The sequence below is a fragment of the Hippocampus bargibanti genome, linkage group LG13 (assembly GCF_051943395.1).
Source record: "Hippocampus bargibanti isolate YZ-2025 linkage group LG13, ASM5194339v1, whole genome shotgun sequence".
In the NCBI taxonomy this organism is placed as follows: Eukaryota; Metazoa; Chordata; class Actinopteri; order Syngnathiformes; family Syngnathidae; genus Hippocampus; species Hippocampus bargibanti.
The window spans coordinates 8,404,013-8,426,879 of NC_142746.1; the positions used below are offsets into that span (position 1 = coordinate 8,404,013).

Sequence of the window (22,867 nt, forward strand, 5' to 3'; positions counted from 1 at the left end):
ATTCAGATGATACTGAGATCTATCCGTTTTTACTCAATCATGACACATCTTGCAGACCCGAACTCGAGTAGCCCAGAATACAAGGCATGATGTTTCATGAAGCCTGAGTCTTCTATTTCAAAACAGGCCCTTTACATTATGCATAACCCATCAGATCGGATTTTGAAGTGAAATTGCAAAAAATACCACGATATCCATCTATGTCTAAGGTTGAATTCAAAATAAAATATATTTGAATTTCATTCCTGTACTCGCCTATGATGCCAACCAGTAAATTTCAGGAATATCTGGTTTCAAAATAGAAGCTTTCAACTGTGCTCATGTCACTCATTACGCATGCTTTCAAAATTATGTTAAAGTGAAGTACTGTATCTTGGGGTGAATTTCAAAATAAGAGCATTTTGAGCTCTTCACCTGGACAGTCCATCAAGTTTGACTCAAAATATGCTGTAATTCGAAATATGACCACTAGAGGGCAGTACATAATCATTACCGTATACATTTTACTACAATATTGGACATGATGCCTACAATGTATGAGATGGCTTAAATATAGATGACTACTGTACATGTTTATTGTCAAATATATAACTATGTTCTTTTTCAAATAAGAAATTGCATATCTATTTATTAAGTGGACAATTTTATATTAAGAAAAAACAAGTATATAATTTCCTTTCACCAAAACCAAATTATATATACACACAACAGCAGTTTTCAGTTTTTGCTGAAATATGCACATTTGTGTTTTGACTGGAAAATGGCTCGTGTTGGAGGTCAATGTTGTGAAAAAGGAAGGCTTATTACACAGCCGACTCATTAGCATTTTTACAACCTCGTCAAATATCCCGACACTTTTTACGCTGATGATTTGCAAAAGCAATTACATCTTGCCCCCACCTTCAAATGTACCTGAGTCACGAGAGACTTTCCGCATCACATGCTAAATCTTTTCATGAAAGACAAGACCGTTTTATTTTCCACACATTCATTTTGCACACCGGTGCCCAAATGCTGTTTTTTTCTAATAAAACAACTTTAAATCCCCTCCAAAAAATCTACTCTGTAATATTGAAAATTTGAATTGATTCTCAATGATTATGACTTAAAAAAACAAACAAACTATGCCCTCCCATTTTTGAGAATAATTGTTAAAAGAAAAAACTTCGGAGTCATTGATGCCCAGCACTGACCTTTTAATCAATACAAGGTGAAGGAAGGCATTTGGTTAATTGGAGTAAAAAAAGACACACTTTTTGTGTTAATGAATGTGATGAAGTCCAAGGCGGCTGTCTGTACATCCCATAAATTAGTTTCCCTGCCAGGACCACATCACCACGACGACAACACGCTCCATTGCTGTGGCAACTGAGCGGTCACGCTGGTGTGGCCTCTATTTTTGCACGTTGTCAGGGGAGATGCGTGGCTGTCTGTCCACCACCTAGCGCCTCTACGCTTTGGAGTTCATGGAGTGCACTTACTTACATTGTCAGAAAATGTCTTTGCAAAACTTTCTGAAAAAATAGAGTTCTGAAAATAAATAAATACGTACATTAATTAATAAACAAAAAAAACTTTGTTTGACCGATTTGAAAAAATTATAACTTCTTGAAAAGCTGTGACGATATTCTAAAATGATTCTAAATGACTTCGCTCTTGCTCTTACGCTACGCTTGCAAAAAAGAATCTGACTTCATATTTACTAATAAATTTACTAATTTATTTATTTATTTACTAATAAAGGCATATCCAATCCAATCCAATCCAATCCAATATTTGAAAGTGTAACTTTATTCTTGAAAAAAAGTTAATTGTTTGAAAAATTGTATTTATTTTCAGAAAATATTTGCCCAAGTTATGACTTCATTCTTTGATTGCATTATTTTGATTGATTGCATGATTTTGAGTGATTGCATTATTATTGCATTATTCTCCCAAAAAATATGCTTCACTTTAAATATATTTATTTACTTGCCTGAAAGCTTGAAAAGACCTGAAATGGTTGGAAAAAAATCCGCTACGCTATGAAAACTGAAAATCATCCAGATGTCATTTCCCAAGATGCTATTCATCATGTCTTCATAATTTCCTTCATCATATACTGGAAATCAATATGTATTATATTGTATTTTGAAAATTGTCCACCAACTTGTACCACTTTTGAGACAGACTTGCACAGCCTGATGCCTCTTTTGTTTAGACCACGTCTTGGAGAAACCTGCCAAATGTCCTCCCTCAATAACCTTGGGCGTTATAAGAGGAGCGTTTTCAGTTGCAAAGTTGCTGTGTTTTATGTTACACAACATGTTGTTTGTCACGTCAGGAATCATCTAGCCTGTGGAGTCAATCCTCTACCCGCTACTCTTACCTCAGCCTGGCCTTGCCTCAGACCCACACCTCCGAAGCACCTCGATGCATCATGCACAAAGGTATAAGCGCGTACACACACACACACACACACACACACACACACACACACACACACACACACACACACACACACACACACACACACACACACACACACACACACACACACACACACACACTCACATTATGTAAGAGTTGAGTGAAGCTTTTGCAGCCTGACACTGTGCGTGACTGAGTCTACTTGTACTAACTACAAAGTGTTGGACTATAAGACACCAATTCCAAATTCTCTTCATCGGTCAGAAAATAGTTATTTATCAAAGAAGACACAAAAGAAAATTATGGTCGAGATCATCAAAAAACATGAACGAGGTGTGCGTTTGTGTGACTTAGCGTCAGTACCAGTACGCTAAGTCGACCATTGCTACCATCCTTAAGAACAAGGAAGCTATTAAGGGTGCGTGTGTGGTTAAGGGTGTTTCTGTGTTGTCTAAACAATGGTCTCAGCCAATAGAAGAGGTTGAAAAACTTTTGTTGATTTTGGATTAACAAAAAGCAGATAGCAGTGGACAGTGTGAATGAGGGTATTATCACCGAGAAAACACGGCAAATTCACTCGGATATCATCAAGAAGCAACTATATAAACGACCCTCACAAAGGTAAATAAAACGACTTTATTATACAGTACAGTTTATTTCTTTAATTACAATACAATAGCACATTTATTATATATAAAATAAGGTATATTTTGTGTAGTTTAAAGACTTATTTAGTAGAAAATTATGTTTTATGGGGACGGAGGAACCGATTATTCTCATTTCAATGGTTTCTTATGAGAAATAAATTTTCGGAAGATGAACTTTTCGTCTAACACACCAATTAAATTTGTGAGCTGAGGTACCACTGCATTTTAAAGTTGGTCTAACATATATGACTCTTTTAACCCTTTAAAAAATTAAGACAGTCAGGATGGGGATAGATGCACCTTCACCGAGCAAATAGTCAGGTTGTAAATGAAATTCATCAGAGAAGGTCACGCTTGGGTTGCCTTCTAGGATATAAAACCATGACGGTGACAATGAAGAATTTTGGCTCGTGCCACATTCAAAGGCCCTCAAAGCGCCCCGCCGACGGTTCCCGCGACGACCAGAAACAGCCACAGGCCTCCTACTCCTCCGCGGTTGACAGACGGGTCCGATGACATCATCCTTTGCTTCTTGCATCATTTGTGTACTGCGTTGCCGTGACGACCACGATGCCGATGATGACCCAACTGCCTCTGGAACTTCACCTGAGTGACTTTGTGCGTGTGTGTGTGTGTGTGTGTGTGTGTGTGTGTGTGTGTGTGTGTGTGTGTGTGTGTGTGTGTGTGTGTGTGTGTGTGTGTGTGTGTGTGTGTGTGTGTGTGTACATGCGTGTGTGTGTGCGTGTTTGTGTGCGTGTGTGCATGCATGCAGTGTAATTACCTACTGCATAGCTTGCAATAATATCCGCTTCTAATTTTCAAAACAAAAAACTTGAATATGCAAAAGAACAACACACAAATGCATTAAAATACAAAAAGAATGCACGCTTTGCTCCATGTCCTTTTTTTTCTTTACTCATGACATGAGTTCAGAGGCAATAAACTTTTTTTATGGTTTCTTTCCATTTTCTCACTGAAATTATCTTTTTTTCTTTTTTTCCCCCCTCAATGTCTTTTTTTATGATAATTATAATTTTAAGGTAGTCAGTCAGATCATCACAAATGGCGAAATGACATCCGACCAAATATTCATTAACATGTGCGTGGGTCTTGTACTTTGATGACATCACAATTGCAGTCCATGAAGTGACAAAACTTGCATACAACTTGCACACACACACACACACACACACACAAACACGCGCGCGCGCGCGCACACGCACACACACACGCACGCATCCACACACGCACGCACGCACACACACACACACACACACACACACACACACACACACACACACACGCATGCATACACACACACGCACGCACACGCACGCACACGCACACACACACACACACACGCGCACACGCACGCACGCACACGCACACACGCAATCTAATCGAGTGTTTGGTGTGTTGTATTTGTTGTCTGCTTTGCCATTGAAAGGCGCCTGGATGAGTCAAACATGGTAGCCGAGCACATGGAACACAAACACTCACGTGTAGGACTTTTTGGGCCAGTTTAATAGGGACGACATCTGTTTCACATTTTCTCTCATCATCTTTGCAGCATGTTGCTAATTACACGGAATACATTTTTCCATGCTGGACTTTATTTATTCATTTGGCTTTAAAAAAAGCAAAAACACAGAAATGTACACTTATGTAATATGTGTACACATGCACACACCCAACGTTAGATAACGCCTTCATTGTACACACATCAAACTAGCAGTGAAAACAAGTATTCTTAGTATTAAAAACAACACAAAGTCTTTGATTGACTTGCGATGAAGCACAGCAAGACACAGCAAATGGAATATTAGACAGATATCTAGCTGTAAATCTTATGATGATGATGATGATGGATTTAATAATAATTGGGCTGCCCGGTCTTCCAGTGCTTCACTTGTCGACCTCACAGTGCAGAGGTTGTGGGTTCAATTCCAGTTCCAACCTCATGCCTGTCAATTTATACGTTTTCCCCGTATTTTATGCGTTTTTTTTTTTTTTTTTTTGTTATTTCAAATAATATACAGTGTACTACAACTTTTATACGGGAATAAAAAATGTGAACCGGTCATACAAAGACCATTTAGGCTCAAGTCCAGTTGGTCTCAACTGCTGGGAGCCAACGACAACGCTCCCGCCGATTGCTACTATTGTCACGGCAAACCAGCAAAAGTAATGCTCAATCATATTTTATCGCTGCATACAGTCAGATTGATAAAAGCCTAAAGTGCGCATGTGTGGTAAGCTGTCTCCATTTGTAGTTCTGTTAGTGTTTTTTTAACATTTCAAATAATGTACGGCGTACTACAACATTTATATGCGAATTGTAATCATTTTATAAGGGCAGCTATTAGCCAAAGTTGACAGGTATGCAACCTCCCTGTGAGTGGGTTTGCTCCGGGTAGTCTGGTTTCCTACTACATTCCAAAAACATGCATGGCAGGCTGATTGAACACCCTATGATATTGACCTTTGTGCCGTTCATGTCGAAACATGTAAACGCCCCCTTTTAAAAAAGAGGTACACTTCAGGTTGAATGGACGGAAGGATTCACCTTTGTGGAGAGAAAAGGTTCTGCCGTGATTCTAAATTGTCAATGAAACTATACCATGAATGAAATGGCACTTTGACGAGCCCCAGGCTAATGTTAGCATCAATAAACTTCTGCTTGAGGCAACAGAAAGCAAGCGAGCAAGCTAATGAGCAGTGTGCAGGCTAGCTAGCAGTAACTTCGCCTACGGACCCGGCAAGTTGACTTTCATTCCGATTGTTTGGCTGGATTTTTAGCAATCATGAAGAACGGAAAAGTATTCATATGAATGGTGAGTAGTATCACAAAGTTATTTTAAAAAACACATTCCGACATTTTGTTAAAATCACGAGCGTGTGTGCGTGTGTCTCACTGAAAAACATTTCGAAATATTTTACTTTTATGGCTCTCTTAGTCAAAAAGGTTCCTGACCCCTGCTCTAAATTGTCCCTTGGGTTGAGTGTGAGCGCGAACAAAACTTTCTGTCTACCCACATCATAGAATGCAAACAAAAATAACATGACAGCACATAACCGTGTCTCAAAATGCCGCTAGCTTGATGCTAACATGTAATGGAAACCTCCAGGATCTTGCCAATTGCTACGATGTAAGAGTGTTATCACGCGACAGATTTTTCTGAACACAAACGGTGGATCGCACGTGTAAACGGATAAGAAAATTCTCATCCCACAAAAATACTTTTTTTTTCTCGCAATTTGTATATGTTGACACCAGTGTGAAAACAATACAAAACATATTTTTAGATGAACACCATATACACAGACGTTCTAATCTAACTTGTGTACTGGATTTGACTGGATTTTGCAGGTATGTCTCATGACCTCTCCCACGTGACTATAAAGAACTATTTATACATCAAAATCAGATTATGCCAAGAGATTGGACGAGTCCTCACTCCACCTTTGGGGATTACATCTTAAAAAAAAAAAAAAATAAATAAAAAAAGAGGCTTGAGACAGCGCGAGAAGCGTCGTCTTGGGACTATTTACGTCCAAGGATAAGTTACCCTTCCATTGACTTGCCTCCTTAATCCACGTGGCGTGAACTCGAAGAACTTGATTGAACCCTATATTGAGATCAGTGTGTAAAAACCCAGTGCACACTGCACAATTGCTGCTGCTACTGCTGCTGATACTTTGTGTGATATGCTAAACATTGTGTAAACATTGGCGAGCATGGTTACCGTCACCATGGCAGCGTGACAACAATGCTCGCCTCGGCCTCTCAAACACGGGACAGTGATGTTATTTAATAGTCGACTGCGCACCAGCCCGGCGTGTTTCTATCAAACACACATACACACACGCACACACACATACACACGGATACACATCAGCAGCCCAGCTGTTGCTATGTTTTGCTCTTATCGCACAACAACAACAAGCACGACAAGAACAGCCTGGCCTGGCTTCAAGAACCCAAAGCCCCCCCAAGTCGTCATGACAGATTCTTTGATGAATGTTGCTGACATCATGAAAAGATGGTTTATTCTATTTAGGAAGTCGAGGCAATGACCGCTTCAACGCGTGCCCCAAGATTGGGTGTCTCGTCGTCTCGTCTGAGGGAAGATGTGGCCAAATGGAAAACGTGGGTTCATTTTCTGTCGCGATTATATGCATTTGGGTGACAGGGGAGATGGAATCTATTCCAGATGAATTTGGGTTTGCCCTGGGCTGGTCCCCAGCGAAGAAACCACTAAAACTATGCATAGGCGAGTCTGATACCAGGGAGGCGGCCCGGTAGCTGAGAGGTTAGCACACCGACTTCACAGTGCAGAGGTCGTGAGTTAAAGACCCGGTCCGGCCTCCCTGTGTGGAGTTTGCATGTTCTTCCCGGGCCCGCGTGGGTTTTCTCCGGGTGCTCCGGTTTCCTATTGCATTCATGGCAGGCTGATTGAACACTCCAAATTGTCCCGAGGTGTCAGTGTGAGAGCAAATGGTTGTTTGTCTCTGTATGCCCTGTAATTGGCTGGCAACGAGTTCAGGGTGTCCCCCGTCGAGTGCCCAAAGACAGCTGGGATAGGCTCCAGCACCCCTCGCGACTCTAATGAGGATTAATAATAATAATATATTTTATTTCTCAGCGCTTTTCAAAAGGATTGATGATACCAGGTATCGGTATTGTATCAATTATGGGGACTGTTGATACCACTGAAATGAAAAGACAAAAGCCTGACATTGAGTCATTCCTCCTCAGCAGTAGGGGGCGCTACATGGCAGCAATTTTATACACCTGTTTTATACATCTCTGTTCGCAATTTTTTGTCGTGTTCAATGGCGATCTATATATCAAAAGTAAAAAAAATATATCAATGAGTACACAAAGTCGGAATTCTCGTACTTGTATCGGTCTGAAAACCCCTGCAACCTCTGCAACCTTACTGGGAACGATTCCCAGAGAGGCTATTCTCTTGATATCTTTTACACAGACCTGCAGCTCGTTGGCTCCACAAAGAGTGACAGGAACATCCATCACTACAAATCAAAGGAAGGTGTGTCCGCTGCTCCTGGTTCTGCTACTTGGAAATGCCAACAGAAAGTGTTTACTTGTGAAACCATGGCGACGTACTTACACAAACACACACACAGTACATGACATTACAGCCTGTGCAAGAATTATGTAAGAGTTTGTGCATCCAGTCTGCAGCTTCTGCAGAAAGTTTGATTTATATATTTGACGTTTCTTGAGCATTTAACTAGATCTGCAGCATCTAGTTGTGCCTTTAGCCCCCAGCCCCTTTTTAAGCATCAATGATTTTTTTTTCTGTCACAAATAATATTATTGGATTGGATTGGGTATGCCTTTATTAGTCTCACAGTGGAGAAATTTACATTTCACAGCAGAAAAGTGATGAAAGGAATGAAAGTAGAAAAACAAAATACAGGAGCTGCTGGAAAGGCAGTCACACTCAAGGTGCCATCTTGAAGTCTTTTGGAGGATGGAATGTTTCAGGACATTTTCCTGTACGATGGAATAACCTAACAATGCATGTATGTTAAACGTGCACTTTATCCTTTTTTAAATACTAAACGTGCCTTAAAACCTCATTTTATTAATTTGCTTTCAACACAAACATGCATGTCAAACCTCTGAAAATGGAGGACACTGATTCGCTGTGGCGAAAGGAAAAGAAGAAGCTTTCAACACATCCAAGGCTGCCTTTACTTGAGTGTGTTATTCATTTTTATTGTTTTGAAACCATGATTTTTTTTAATGTATGACTTATTAGTGTTAAATTATGTGAGGCGTCGACATTTCATTTGTCAAAAAAAAGTTTCCTTTTTAAAACGCTTTTCTTAGAACGTGGTGAGTACATGAACAAGCTTACCTGAGCATCCTACGATGAAAACTACATTTCCCGGAATTCTCCCTTGTGATGTCACCACGACATTTTCAGCGTTCCTCCCCGCCGACTGAGGCTCGCTGGCTGCCTCTCACTCGGGGATGTGTGCAAGTGTGGATGTGGGGTCAGTGTGTGTTTACATTGGAAGGCTCACAACAAAGGAGAGCCTGTCATTCAAACCCGAACCTCCACACACACTCACTGGATATTCTCCTCCTCGACCGGACGACCTCCTCTTCTACTCCTCATTGATGCTTCATTTGGACAATTCCCACCTTTATTCATGTTACAACATTTGTACCTACCTCTCGTCTTCATCTTCTTCTTCACGTACCGTGTGAGCTAACCTGCTAAGTTTTCATCGGCGTCGGCAGTGGTGGTGGTAAAGTCCAGCCCGGCAACGGTGAAGCTCGGCCCGGCGGCAGTCAGTTAGAGACGCTGGAAATAAAGACGTCATTGAACCCACGGTGAGTCCTTCACACGCTTGCCACTGTCTACTTAGCGTCAGTAAGCGGGGTTTATGCACATTTAAAGGCGGCTAACAGTCGTTATAATGCCACAGAGAAAGGCTAGCTTGTTTTTAGTGGTGGTCCCAGTTATGAATTACGACCGGAGGAATAACGTGATAGTCTTTCTTTGTGCTCATTTCCTACTTGATTAAACATGTCAATACGACCAGGTTAGATTTATGCATCGCCTTTGTATGTGCTCCCGGGTTATGTTACTTTCCATCACTTGCTCTTTTCAGTGTGCATGCTGACCTGTCACCAGCAGCCCAGGCTGCACGGGCAACAACATTGCCTGATAAGGAAGACAGGGAAGAGGGAAAGCTGTGGGCGTGCGTGTGCGTGTGTGCGGGTATGCAGTTAAAAAAAAGCCTCTTAAAAACCTTCATGCATTGATTTTTAAAACCGTTTTACAAGGGAAAGATGTGGTACAACTACCTCACTACTGTCGTATGAAAAACATACAAAGTAGAAGTACACAGTGTTGCATTGAAAAGCAGTTTAATTCACACCGTGACAATAGTCTTGAATCTTGAATGATATGTTCACATGAGTAGAAATGTTTTTGGGAGAATGCCCAAAAACACCAACACATACTTAATTTTACTGGACTGAGGTACTACTTGATTAATATGACTAATATAACTCAAATCAGGTTATTCTCTAACTGTATTTCTTGTGACTTGAAAGCCATTTAAGACTCAACTTTAACCTCTGCAATCATTAGATTTGACTTAAATTGTTATCAGTGTGTCGGTCATATTTGATGCGTCAGGGCTGTTGTCAACAATTGCAAGTCAACTTGTCTGAACTTCACAAAGTAACAACCTTTGAAATGGGGATTAAGTCTCTTATTCACCCATTTAGGCACAATAATAAGTGTTTAAGTATTTTAACATATTTCAGTTAAGATTATCACAGTCACAGTTTGACATTCACACACAAAAAAGAGTGTGTGTAATAAATTGTGTCCACTCATATCATCCATTTAAGTTGTTTTATTTTTACAATACAATACATATTGATTTATATAGTGCTTTAACAACAGCTGAAGCTGTAATAAAGCGCAAATTAATTAACATAGTACTGTAAGATATTTTAGGAAGCACAATTTAAGCGACCTATAACCAGCCACAATAATATGAGTCTTTTTTCGCATACAGTAAAGAATGTATTCCGCTGAGAATTGGGGGAAGTCTGTCGATGTGGTGCTCCATGCTTTGTATTCAAAAGCCAACATCGATTCGTTTTTCTTCTTTGAAGAAATCATCAAGTAAACTGTTGCTTATTTTTAAATGAGTCGTTTGCTCCACCCAGATGACACTCATATATATGTAGCATAATAATCGCATAATTTTCCCTGCATTTGAATATTATCATGGCTGTTTTTTGAACACGTCAAGGAAAAAATGTGTTGAGATTTTGCAGATCATAAAATGACATGTAGAAGCAGAACCGGCCCACGAGACTTGACTTTGACAAATTAAAGACTTCCCCCTCACTTAACATTGCCTATCTCTCCATTATCCCCTTCCTCCAGCCTGTCCCATTTGGAACGATGCGATTGCAAGTTTGGCTAGCAGATTGGGATCACGCTCGCTTCCTGCTCGCCTTTTTTTTTTTGCAGAAGGGCAAACTTCCCATCTGTTGCAGCCTCCGGGAGAGTCTATTGCATGGGTAAAATTGGGACATTCTGCTGTCTGCTATGTTGGGACGTGATCATTGCAATTGCGGGAAAATGGCCATATAGAATACCGGTACTTCATTTTCTCCCAGGAGCTGTATGAGACAAAACCACAATGGTAAATTTCCTGTGTTTAACCCTTTGTGGGACGGTTGCTACAGTGGACATCTTATCATGTTATTGGGTTATAGGGTTAAAAACCAAATGACGAAAAGTGTTGCTTTGTTATTGCTTTTTTTTTTCATTATGTGTATGTGCAGTCCATCATGCGTGCTTGGTTTCATGTCAAAAGTGTCTATTATTGCCGGAGCACTGTGTAGCATAGCAGAGGACGTTTGACAACGTACGCCTCTCCCTTCCCGTTCATGACATTATCGCGTCTCAATTTCAGCAAGGAAACCCAAGCTGATGGTGTCAGAGAGTGGGGGAAGCAGGAAGACACTCTGATATCTTAATGGAGCCTCAAACAGATATACACACACCCACACACATACACACATGCGTTTCTCAACGGGACGCTGCATTTACTGTTGTCCGTGAACGAATGGATGAAGGTCAGCCTGGAAAGTTGAGTGCATTTGAAGTTAGCACACAGGACACAACAAAGAGAAAGGGTGTGACATTCACCTTGAGTTAACTTCAAGGACACCATCTGATTATATCTTTGTGCATTTCAAGCACAGTGATGGAATTAGGATACATTCCAATTTTTGGTGGGAATGCGCCAAAAACAAGAATAATTGAATGAAATTATACTGGCAGAACAGGAAAACTGTTAATTCTTCGTTATCATTATTTCAAAATATTAGATATTTCATTTAGCGAGGTCACACTTTTTTTCGTACTTATACATTTTGCAAATCCAGATAAAAACAAGGGAACACAAGCCAGTGTCTTATTGTGCCGGTCCCAAGCCCGGATAGATACAGAGGGTTGTGTCAGGAAGGGCTTTCGCCTTAAAATTTTTGTCAAAACAAACATGGGAATGCTGTATGTATGTGTAGCCGTTAAGAAAGGAGCACACACGACTGAATGTAGACACGTGTTTATTCCAACATTATTAACAAGTGGATCTTATGCCAACATAGAAAATGCTGTGAAATACACTTAACATAAACACGCCCCCTGCTGTGCACCTGTTGGGTGAGATGCCTCGTCCTAGTGCCCGCCATAACAAAAACCCTGGCACTGGAGAGGACACATTTTTGCACGTGTGGCAGTGAATAAGTTAATGTTGGATTTAATAATAATAATAATAATAATAATAATAATAATAATAATAATAATACATTTCATTTATAAGCGCCTTTCAAAACTCAAGACACAAGACAAGGACACTTTATAGTGTAAAGTGTCCTTGTCTTGTCCTTGTCACAGGATATTTTTTTCTGCGTGTGAGCAGCGGCAGCAACATGTGCCAGCGTTCACTCAACCCGGAAGTAACATAAAGTAAAAAAAAAAAAAGAATTGAAAAACAACAGCAACATAATGGTTGCAGCAGCTGGTTTTTTTGGGAGGGGGGGGGGGTTGTGATGAACTAACTGCCTTAAAGGACACCCAACGTCTGCGGACAAGTTATGTCCATAATTTGTAAAATGGCTTCAAATGACTTCTACTGTGCGTATTTTACAAAGATTCCACCGCATATAGCTGTATTTTATGTTTTAAGTCTTGTTTTTGAGTTGGTGACGAGTCCTCACTGAAGGAACGCCCCTGACCGAAAAAAGGACACATTGTAGCAGTCCTTCCATCACGTCAATGCATTTTGCTGTACTTGTTTGGTCTGAAAACTTCGTGTTGCACCAAAAAGAGGCAGAAGAGGGCGACAAAGCTCTGTGTAAGGAATTAATCAGCCTGTGGAAATGGGCTGATTAATTCCTTACGCGGAGCTCTGCCGCGATCTTCTGCATTTTCTGCGACACTACACGTCAGTCTTGAGCCATCAAAACGACCCAGAAAACCTTCTTTAATCGATTGCAAACATGTATGCTTTCCTCTTCAGAACTATTTGAATCATATTCATAACTGGATGTGTAACAAGAAAGCATATTCTCCGAATCTGAAGCCATTGTTTTGATTCTCGAGCAAGGCAAGACGTCTTGACGTGACGTCACGAACTGGGGGCGGAACCTTCTGAAAATGCCCAATTCGCAGCTCAATTTTTTGCAGATTTTGGACACGTTAAGTCATTTTTATTGGGGTTTTGCATTTGACTAAATATATCAGCCTGCATGTTTTGGGTATTTTAGATGCTATCAAACGTTTTTCTGATGTCAGTTAGGAAACAAAAAAAGTGATGTCGGTTGTCCTTTAAAGTTAGCGGAAGCAGCTTACATCGCTCCTGGAAAATGGGTCACACAGCAAGCAGGTTTTGGCGGCCTGATTTCAACATGAAAGAAAGAAAAAAAGAAAACAAAAAGCAATCAAAGGGGAGTGTTTCTGTTCTTTAGTTTAGTTGATGGTCATTTTGCAATCGCAACTCCAAATTTCACAAGCATTCTAAATTTGACCAAAATATTTTTTCTGCTCCTTAATTATACCACAAAAATAGTGTAAAACAACTCCTGGATTACCAGGCGCGTCGTCACTTGTTACCAAACAATATGGCCTTCTTGGTTTTAGGTGGTCTTTTTGTTTTTGGTTGCCATCGTCACTTTGTCGAATTAGCATCTTGTTGTGCTAACATGGATGGTGGAGAGATCATTTTTGCAAATAAGTTGACGGATACTGATTTGATGATATATGGTGGAATAAAATCCTGATTAATTGGTCGAAGAATTAAAAAGAACATAAATTGTCTTTTTTCCTGTGTCCTTTAAACCATACAATAAAAGAGGCAGGAGATTTTGCTACATTAGAATTGTTTATATTTTAGTCTTTCTCTTTAAAAAAACAGAGAAAAAAAACTAGATTTTTGGGGGAAATCTTCTCTTAGTCTTCACATATGATAGTATGAGGAAGCGCCATGAGTTAATATGTTTGATACAGTGTGTTTGTGTGTCGAAGTATGTATTTGTGTCGCTGCTTTGGATCCTGTTGCTGTTTGTTGTCGTGTGGCCCGGTTGAAACATTTATGAGGCTGTAACTGGAACGTTGCACCACCTCCTTTTCTGCGTGTCACCCACCTCAAGCCCCTGTAGTTCCCTCCTGGTGACTGTTACTTGCCCCTTTATTGATGTCTTTGTTTTCCCACTGAGGAAATATAATTTTTCTGTCAAGTATTGCATTTCCTTTCAAAGTATCTTTTATAGATACGTTCTTCTTTTCCCTTTTGGGGGTATTTGGAATATTATCAGAATCAGAAAGCCTTTCATAGTCCCACAATAGTAGTCTTTACTCAAAAACAGGAATGTCAAGCTCATTTTTTGCCGCGGGCCAATTCTGAGTTACGTCTTTCCATCGAGGGCCGCTAAAATCTCAATGTTATTTCTTGTCCATGACAAGTTGACAACTCGGTACAGAACTCAGCAAGGATCATGACAGTTTACACACATGATTTCTTCCCACGGGCCGAATGAAATTATTTGGCGGGATCTGGCTTTGACTTTGACACCTGTGCTCTAATAGAAGCCATGCCTTGGGAAAAAAAAGAAAGATCGATCGATTAATTCTCCGGCAGCCGATATTCACAGTTTTTTTTTTTTTTTTTTTTTAAATTTAAATTAATCACTTTATTTATTCTACACATTACCCATTACAACAGAAGACATGCAAGCTTGCCTCGAAAAGATCAGCAAAAAATAAATAAAATATTAATATTTTCAAATGGCCTGTTATTGCTATTTTTTTTGTAAAAAAAAAAGCTCTTTTATTCATTGCATTCTAAAAATATTTAGATATTTTTTCCGAATCGGTAGCGGCTTCCAGAAAAAAATTATATTACTCAGACCATAATTTGTAATTATCTTAACTATAACAGATCCCGCCTTGTGTAATGCAGCAGATCCGTCAATTGTCCAGCTGACGCTTTTAAGCAATAGCTGCTGAACGTCGACCTGAAAAGTAAGGATCTTTTTGGACCAATTATAGTTGAGTCCTATGAAGTCTGCCTAGTAACAAGGAGCCAGTACAAATATGACTCAAGAGTCCTGTTTCCAGAGTCCTCTGGAAGGTCAAGGCTGAATCGGTATTCTTGGACCTGGCTGCTGGAGCTGCCATTTTTGTCTCGCGGGCCTGCACACGGCAACTTGTAGTTCGCGTCGATGAGTCAATTTCATTCTCAGCGGGAACTTGGCGCCAAAGCCTCCGACTTCTGTTCTCCCGTCTGCTTGTTTAGACACAGTGGGAGATGAGTGATGTTGATCGTGCCGTCATCGTCTGTTGGGGTGGTGGGAATCGATGTCCGAATGTATTTTGCGTGCTTTTCAAGTGAATTGAGTCATAAAAAATACAAGATTCTGAAATCAATCTGACAGGTGTGGTCGATCTTGGCCGCGCAATGCTCGGTGGTCTCGCTTTGCGTTCACATGTGTTTTCAACCGCGTTTACATTCCACACCCTGTTTCTAATGCTCAAGTCCTCCTCCTTGCCGCCGCCGCTGCATATTTCGTGCCTCGCTGTTTAGAGCCGTCGAGCATTGTTGTAGCAACGCTTGTTCCAAAGTCAGTCAAGTACATCGGGGTGGGGTACTTGGCAAGTCCCCGGAAACACAAGTTCACTCTCTTGAGTCTCGTTCGCACAGAGCAAAATCGCCCACATCCAAAGACATTTCGCCTCATCTTGCAGTCAAATATTCACGCGGGCTGCGTTTTTGAATAAAATGCTCATATTCCTCTCCAGCTTTCTTTCCCAATCGTGTCTTTCATATAGAATCCGTTGCGGCAAATTTTCACAGAGTGATGGAGCTTCAAAATAATTATGTAGACTCCCGCTTTCGACACAACGGGGTCAAAGTGAGTTTCGTAGTGTTAGATTTCACACCATTGTCAGATAACATGACACACAGCCTGATGTCCTTCAACTGTTACGGCTCTCATAATGTCTGGTTCCATATAATACAGACAACAGCACCCAAAAAATCAGGGAGAATTGCCACCCAGAAAAGGTAATATATCTCCATGGAGCAAGTTACTCATTCACTGCCAGATATGTGCAAAAATGTGTCCACTCCAATGCCAGGGTTTTTGTCATTTTCACTTAAATTGCAGGACCCACAGAATATTGAGTTTTAGGACTACATTAACATTCAATGCAGCGTAAGTAATCTTAGGCTCTCTTCTTTCATCAGTTATATGAGTCTGGAGTTATCTGAGCTTGAAATGGGGGCATCTATACAAAATACAATACAGTACATACATATTGATTTATATAGCGCTTTAACAACTGAAGCTGTAACAAAGTGCTAACATGGACAAAAGGCAAATGCTGCCCCCTCATGGAAGGAAAAAACATTGCCAGAGGTCTGACCAGCGCTTTATCAGCGCCCCCGCAAGAAAACCAAAACCCAAAGAAGTTTGGGAAATTCCATTCATCCATCCATTTTCCATACCGCGTATTCCTCATTGGGGTCGCGGGGTGCTGGAGCCTATTCCAGACTGGAGGACCCGGCAAAAACCCACGTGGGCCCGAGGAGAACATGCAAACTCCACATAGGGAGGCCGGACCAGGGAGGCCGAACACACACAAAAACATACATATACATATACACACAAACATACACACACAGATACAGACACACACACGCACAAATACATACTGTTGTGTGAAAAGGAAATCACATGCTAAACTTGGCTTTACATGCAGTGCAGACTTGAAAGAGTTAATCCGATCAGCCGGTGAGTGGGTGTGGCTGTGGAGTTAAATGCTGTCTGAACCAGGTGGCTCTTGTTAGCCAAGGGAGACACACCGCCGGTGAGTCCACATATTGCATTTCCACGTTCTACCTTTATGTTGATTTAAACTAGATGTCAAAATAGTGATTGAAATGATTGTGAATGAGTTGCATTCATATCCTGTGTTTCTATTTGTAGGTTTATGACCTACTTCACTGCTCGTCTACCAAACAAAAAAGAACCAATGTCTTCAAAACTCAATCAACAATAAATAACGAGAGTGAGTTGAGTTGTATCAGTGTGTCTCTCTGGGATCCCTTTCGGTGGGAAAACGTGAAAACGTAAATTGACCGAACACATACACACGTATACACACGTGTATATACACACACACACGCAAAACTTACACATAACACATACATACACGTACACGTACATACACGTACATAAGCACACACTCTCACACACACAAACATACGCACACAAATACACACACATAAATACACACATATGCACATGCATGTACACACACATGCACACAAACATATAGATACACATACACGCACACAGACACGTACACACACAGATACACACGCACACACACAAACATACAGATACACATACATGCACACACACACATATAGACACACATGCATACACACACAGATATAGACATGCCCACTCAAATACACACACATGGCACACGCACGCACACGCACGCACGCTCAAACATATACATATAGAATGATCCTCAAGGGAATGGGGAAGCTCGAAAGAAGCGTGTCCGGTCTAAGAGTGGGCAGGGAATTGGGACTTCCTGTGTGCATTCTCTCACTTTAGCCCATCTGGCACCAAAGCATTTCCTGCGAATGTTCCTGGACACAAATATTTGGACTTACCTCTTCTCCCGTGTTCATCAATTTGCACCTTTGACTTTGCCGCGTTGACTTTGGGTTGGCTTTCCACCAGCATCCTTTTCTCTCCACCAGTTGAAGGTCTTCCCCATGATTTTTTTCTCACCTCCAAGTGTCACAAGTTCACCGGACCTGCCCAACACATACATTTATGTTACATACTACATTGCTCTCTATCTATTTCCCACGAGTTGCAGCTAACATTCCCGGCTGCGCTTTGTCTGTCCTGTATTGATAAACGTGGTTTTATCTCTCTGACTGCTGTTTTTGTTGTGGCTTCAGTGGCCATTTTCTGCTGTCCTCAAGTCTCTCCTCGTACCGCTTTTATTGTCGCTCTGTCTGGAAACCATTAACGGGATATTTCCCCTTTCGTTCAGAATTTTGACATCCTTTGTGGGAAGAAGTGAGGCACCCCCTGAGCTCTATGTGTGTGTGTGTGTGTGTGTGTGTGTGTGTGTGTGTGTGTGTGTGTGTGTGTGTGTGTGTGTGTGTGTGCGCGCGTGTGTGTGTGTGTGTGTGTGTGTGTGTGTGTGTGCGTGTGTGTGTCTGTGTGTTGTTTTTTGCCTTCCAAAGCATGATATTGAACAATGAATGATTTGTGCGAAACAGTCTCTTCTCTTGAAAGCGCTGGCTCCTGTCGCCGCGTGGAACGAAACACTTCCTTATTACGTCGAGATGGAAACAACAAGAACAAGAATTATTGTTTTATTTCCCCCTCCGAGCCTAAATTATCAGACCATAAATATCCTGATCAGCAAGCAGATTGTTCATTTGAAGAAAAAAAAAACTGGCTCTTGAGTTGGTCAGCCAGGCTAGTCGCTTTTCCTTGAAGGCTCCTTGAGGCTTTAAAAAAACGTAATCAGCTTTCCAGAATGGGACACAGGCCAAGAGTGTGCACAGAATTCCAGACTGGGATAAAAGAAGCCGTTGTTAACACACAGTTGATGAAGTGGATCAGCTGACTGGTACCACTTTGCAGCTCTTTGTTGCCTCTTTGAAAGTCAACATAAAAAAAGAAAAAAATGCACGCAATGAGCCCACCGAACAAAGATGACTCATGATTACATTAAACCTTGATGGATTCGTTTCGCTCACTGACGCCTGTTACGCTACTCAAAAATCACAAGTTCGGTGTTCGGTCTTCGGTGCTATTCATAAATTACAGCAAGGGCGTCAACTCAATTTTTCCCGCGAGCCACATTGTAGTTACGGTTTCCTTTCGGGGGGCCATTATGAATTTAGGGAAGCCATTAGAATGTTTCATCCCCTCCACATTTTACATACAGAGCGAACAATAACTTGATGAATGACTAGTTTTTCAATTTGAAGTAAAAAAATAATGACTGTTATTGTGGTTTATATGGGACAATTTTAAATTTTGGTTCGGACCTGAGCAAGCATCATGGCACTTGATTAGCCTTTGCGGGCCGAATTAAAAAAATCAGGCGGGCCAGATTTGCCCCCCGGGCCTTGTATTTGACACCTATGCATTACAGGTGACCTCCCTGACGCCCCCTCCCTTATCCTTTTGTGACTGACATGATTCTTCATAAATAGAGCTGTGTACATGTTCAATAAGTTCACAAACGTCAGCTCTCCTCTCATGTCGGTAGTGGTACACAAAATATTTTTTTTGTGACTCCAAAGTGCATACCCCAGCTCAGACGTTTCCCTAAGGTCCAAAAATCATTGGTTTTGCAACTCATAAATCCAGCCATTGTTTGGCACTGGCCTCCTTTTGTTGTACATGGAGGGATGGAAAAAAAGATTACACTCATGAAGTCTGTTTCAGAGTGGGGATAAAAATTGCTCGTTTTGATTTATTTATGTATTCGTATCTGTTCGTTAATTAATTAATTAATTAATTTATTTTTAACGACCAGTAGTTACTACAGGGTCCCTCTGAGCGTCCCCTGGATGAATTTTGTTGTTTTTGAAGAGGCAGGAACATGTCTACAAACAGCATTTGCTTTTTATATCACTCGGGAAAGATGATTTGAAATACAAGTGTATGAAATTCTGAGCGTGCTCACGGTAAAAAAATGCTAACTTGTGTTTATCCGTTTTTTTTATTTATTCTTTTTTTTTTACTACCACAAAAGAGGCTCAGGGAACTGTTGTAGAATGTAAACAGAGAACGCTTGAAGTGTGAATGCTTTCACGGGCATCATTTATTTACTTTTAATTTTTTAGGGAGTCCTTGACATCAGCGTTGCTCAGTATTATGTGAAAAGCTTCGCAGCGGCCGGCTTTTCACCCGCAGTAAATGTACATCTTTTGTTGTTGCATGAAGCGTGAAGATGAAACACGGGAAGATCAGGTGCGCGGGTTCCTGCTGCTGTTTCATGGCGCTGCGTGCTGACGTGTCAATCGAGTCGGGGGTGTTGTCAAGGGAATCATAAAAGCCACAAAGCCGTTTGAATGTTTGAGGATGTGGTGAATGCTGCCAATGACCTTTGGCAAAGATCTGAGCAGAGACCACCTCTGGTTTGTCACGTTGACTTGCCGTTGATATCTCATAATCATGTTGACGTGTCACAAAACAGCAAAGCAGAGGAACAGTTTGCTGTGAAAGCACTGACACGTTTTTTTTTAACACTTAGATGTTAATCTCTTAACTGCAACAAAAGGGTCAATTGTTTTTAAGCTTTGCAATTTTATTTTTTATTTTTTTTAGATTTTAGCCTGATAGCATTTCCTCTCCTTTTCTTAAAAGACGGGTCGAGGGGGAGAAACCACACAACACAACAACACAAACTACAAACAACACAGCTTTATTTTTAAAGGACAACCGACGTCTCCGGACAAGTTGTGTCCATCATTTGTAAAATGTCTTCAAATGACTTGTACTGGGCGTATTTTACAAAGATTCCACCGCATATAGCTATATTTTATGTTTTAAGACTCACGCTGAATATTCCGGAAGTCTTGTTTTTGAGTTGGTGACGAGTCCTCAGCCCACGTCACTGAAGGAACGCCCCTGACTGAAAAAAGGACACGTTGTAGCAGTCCTTCCATCACGTCAATGCATTTTGCTGTACTATGGTCTGAAAACTTTGTGTAGGACCAAAAAGAGGCAGAAGAGGGTGACAAAGCTCCATGTAAGGAATTAATCAGCCTGTGGAAACGGGCTGATTAATTCCTTAAATGGCTTTGTCGTCATTTTCTGCCTTTTTGGGTGCGACATTTCCCACCCCTGATGCCTCAAAATGACACGGAATAAATTCTTTAATCGATTGCAAACGTGTATGCTTTCTTCTTCAGAACTATTTGAATCATATTCATAACTGGATGAGTAACAAGAAAGCATATTCTCCCAATCTGAAGCCATTGTTTTGATTCTCCAGCAAGGCAAGATGTTTTAGAGTGACATCACCAACAAGGGGGCGGGACCTTTGGACACATTTTTAAACGTCTGGCAGTGAATGAGTTGAATGCTTGTCTTTATGTTCCCTGTGAAATTATGGTAGTCAAATGGTTAGCACGGTGGCATTACCGTACAGAAGTGTAAAGTTCGCTCCTGGCTCTGTGTGGATTTTGCATGTTCTACTCGTACCGGTGTGGGTTTTCTTCTGGTACGCTCGTTTCCTCCAACATGCCAAAAAGACATGCATCCAAGGATGATTAGGTACTCCAAATAGGATTGTATGATTGTAAGCTTGAAGAATTGGACAAGCGGATTAGAAAATGGATGGTTGGGTGGATGTGGCCTGTGATTGGCCACTTCTAGGTGTCTCGCCTCAGCTATTGTCCATAATCATCAAAATAAATAAGCAGAAAAAGAGATATTAATACATGTTTGTGAATAAAGGAGATGGGGCAATAAAACAGGCCAGAAATTCACATTTCATGGGATGAGGCAGGATAAGAGACGTGTTGCAGATCGGCTGCGCTTTCACCAAACATTAACGTTCAGAAGAACAGCATTCATAAATAACTCCTTGTTTTTTTTGTTGCCTTTTTTGTGTGGCGAGTTCAAGTTCAAAGTTGGAACACATTCCAATGAGAACGTTATTACCTTTGTATGGCTGGGGTTGCCTTACTGGTTTGGGGGCAGATACTGTGGAATAAGTATTTCCTTGGCTGTGCTGTATTACTAAAAATAGATCTTCACAAGTCTCATCTACTCTCCATTACGATTAAATTATGACTAAGATTTTTTTATGCTATCTAAATGTTATTCATTTAGTTGAGGGGGTATGATCATAAGCAATCAGAGTTTGCTCAATGGGGGACATTTTAGGTGTTGATTTCTCGTTTTTGTGTTTGGTTGTGATGTTAAATTTTTATTTTTTTGTGATTTGTTTCCGTTCCTTAAGAACTAAAAATAGGATTAAAAAAAGGCCCAGAAAATATACAGAACATATATCATAATATGTTCCATATTGGCCAAGTGTTGCTTTGGTGGGTGTCAAGTGGCTTTTGTGGCTGTCATTAGCGTTCTGATCTTGCTCGCCTGCAAAGTCGCTAGCCTTTCTCTTTAGTGTGTGTGTGTGTGTGCGTGCGTGTGTGTGTGTGTGTGTGTGTGTGTGTGTGTGTGTGTGTGTGTGTGTGTGTGTGTGTGTGTGTGTGTGTGTGTGTGTGTCACGAGGCAGCAAGCTGCATGTCACAACGAGGTCAAGGGTGCGTGCGTACACAAGTGCATGCCCACACACACTGTGCACTCTTGTAATTATTTGACTATTTTTTGCGGCTTCTTATACACTACAATCATCTGAGTTTTGCGCTTTTTTTTTTCATTAAAAAAAGATCTTTTTAATGCAATATTTTTTTTTTTTAAACATGGATGCCCTGAAAACAAATTAAAAATTGAAAGATTTACATGAAACACTGAAGGCAGCATTTGAAATACATTTCTAAGTGTATTTATTAATTTATTTTACTATTAATTAATTTTTAAACTACTAAAAAATAATGTGTCTCAAGATAGCATGTATCAAAGTTATTTTCATTTAAAAAAATATCTTTTTAATGCAATAAAAAAATTGTACAAAAATAAATAAACTTGGATGTCCTTAAATTATTAAAAA

The 22,867-nt window shown here is 40.6% G+C and overlaps 1 protein-coding gene across 1 annotated transcript in view; it reads left to right on the forward strand.

Annotated features, from left to right (window-relative positions):
* The first annotated feature begins 8,960 nt into the window (after nucleotides 1-8,960).
* peli1b (pellino E3 ubiquitin protein ligase 1b) overlaps nucleotides 8,961-22,867 on the forward strand; it is a 37,052-nt gene continuing 23,145 nt past the window's right edge. The window contains exon 1 of the mRNA XM_089012220.1: nucleotides 8,961-9,429. The gene's annotated coding sequence lies outside the window, so the exon portion shown is untranslated. The remainder of the gene's footprint in view (nucleotides 9,430-22,867) is intronic.